Below are 2,353 nucleotides of genomic sequence, written 5' to 3'. Positions count from 1 at the left end.
TTTTTTTCTTTTTCTGTTTGGATTCTCATATCCATGTCTGTGTTCAATTATTTTTCTCTCTTTAACTCTAACTGGGCTTCTCTGATTTCATTTTATTTCATTTAATTCACTCATCCCTTTTGTTCTTTCACCACTTGATACTCTTATTTGTTGAGCTCTCTGCATCTCTTGCCTCCAATGTGGAGGAGTTTCACTATGTCTGAAACGATCCCTTGATCTGGATCTAGAAGAAGTTGAGTAACACCTTGGTCCTCTTCCTTTAATTTTCCTGCCAGACCTAGTATCTAAAAGTCATCTCTAATATGAATCAGGCTGGAAGTTCAATGGATTACTCTCTATCTGTCTTTGTCTCTCTCTGGGTTTCCTTTTTCATCAGCTTTGGGATTACTTTTTCTCATTAGGAACCTATTTTCAGGTGTAAGAGGGATCTCTCCTGGTTGCACAGTGGATTGTGCTTTAAGATTTTCAGCTTCACTTTCACTAGATACACTTTTCTTTCACTTCTTTTCTTTCTTGTGTTTCGGGGAATTTTTTTCTATGTTTCTTTTTTCTTTCTTTTAATTTTTTTTTTTTTATTATTTCTCTTCAGAAGCACTTTCATAATCAGAAGAATCAGAAGAGAACTGAGAATCACTGGAGCTATCTGAGTCACTAAATGAAGAAGAAGATGATGATGATTTATGCCTTTTCTTTTCTTCTTTCTTAGCTTTAGACTTGGGAATTAGCTCTCCACAACTTAGTATCCGTACCTCAGCAAATGGTTTGCTAGCTGCATCAGTTTTCTGGTTTTCTATCTCTCTAAAACTTCTTGACCAGAGATCACTTGCCCATATACAACATGATACCCATCTAAATGAGGAGTTAGCTTAGTTGTTCTTTAGGAAGTCATCAGATAGAAGAATAAAAAATGAAGAATTGTGAACCATTTGTATCCTTCCTTCTGTTAGCCATTGACAAGAGGAATTTTTTGTTGTATTTAAAAGCAAAACTCTCATCTTCAAAAAATCCTCCAGAAATAGATTCTCCTCCTCAGCCATTTCCTTCACTGAAGTCACCACCCTGAACCCTGAAATCCTTGACAACGCTGTACAAAGACAACGAAAGTTCTCACAGGTTTTAGGACATATATCAGAAAATAATTCAAAAACAACTCTTCCAGCAGGTTGATTATTAATGGCAATATAAAAAAAAATTGAGAACATTGAACTTTTATTCCCATGCTTCCAATATTACAATCCTAAACAGAGCAGGACAAATCAAGAACAACCAATCCAATCTTACTGCCCCTGCACTGGCACAGTTTCCTCTTCCTGAAGTTCCTTCCTTTAAAGTGCTTCAAAATCTACCTCCACCAGAAAAGGCATTAAAGTCTACTAACCACCTGCCTCCCCCACAGACCAGTCCTGGTGGGGAGGGAAAGCCAATTTTACCTTTTATGCTCAATCTTTTTTACTTAATTTTTAAATCCATGGACTCATGGCTCAGTGGAAATATGGTATTGAAAACATTAGTTCCTTTATATTCTTTAGTTAATATTTTCAGAACTAGCTGTGGTCAGCACATATGTCAGGTTGAATTTGTAATCCAGTAAATTCATTTTCAGATCCACAACCACAGGGACTCTCAGCTTCTCCTGTGAGCAGTCTGGGAAGTCATTTGTACCACATCTCTGTATGTTAGAGGGTGTTTGTGGTTAGTGTTATCCTTGTTAATACCAACAAATCAGTTCCATCTCATTGCCATCATGTATAGGATTTCCAAGGGGCAGCTGGTGGGTTTGAACCAGTAACTTTGTGATCAGTAGTCCAGTTTTGGTGTGGTGCTGTGAGCTAATGCGTCAGATTGCAAAGTCGTTTGAACTGCAAGGTCGGTGGCTCAAGCTCACCAGCTGCTCTTTGGAAACTCTATACAGGGTCTCTATGGGTCGGAATCGACTCAACGGCACTTAACAACAACAACAGCAACTTATCCTATAGCGCCATACCAGGACTCCCAGCCTTCTTAATTGTTGTTGTTAAGTGCTATAGAGTCGATTCTGACACACAGCAACCCTGTATAGGGTTTCCAAGGTGTGGCCGGTGAGTTTGAACCACCAAAACCATATGGTTCAAACCAATCTTGTGGTAAAATGCTTGTCCTACAGCACCACACCAGGACTCCACAGATAGTTATTTATATGGCATTGTTAGGGAATATGGCTATAGATTGTTGTTGTTGCTCTTAAGTGTCTTTGAGTTGGTTCCAACTTATAGGGTTTCTGAGGAGCAGCTGATGGGTTTGGGCTGTCGATCTTGTCGTTCACAGTTCAGTGCTGATCCTACAGTGCCACACCAGGAATCCGTGATTGTGGATG

The 2,353-nt window shown here is 39.1% G+C and overlaps 1 pseudogene; it reads right to left on the bottom strand.

The window, feature by feature from the left end:
- LOC102831024 overlaps window positions 1-1,202 on the bottom strand; it is a 2,202-nt pseudogene extending 1,000 nt beyond the window's left edge.
- Window positions 1,203-2,353: the final 1,151 nt, after the last annotated feature.

The sequence above is a fragment of the Chrysochloris asiatica genome, unplaced genomic scaffold (genome assembly GCF_000296735.1).
Source record: "Chrysochloris asiatica unplaced genomic scaffold, ChrAsi1.0 scaffold00151, whole genome shotgun sequence".
Classification (NCBI taxonomy): domain Eukaryota; kingdom Metazoa; phylum Chordata; class Mammalia; order Afrosoricida; family Chrysochloridae; genus Chrysochloris; species Chrysochloris asiatica.
This window is presented reverse-complemented; position numbering and strand designations above follow the sequence as displayed.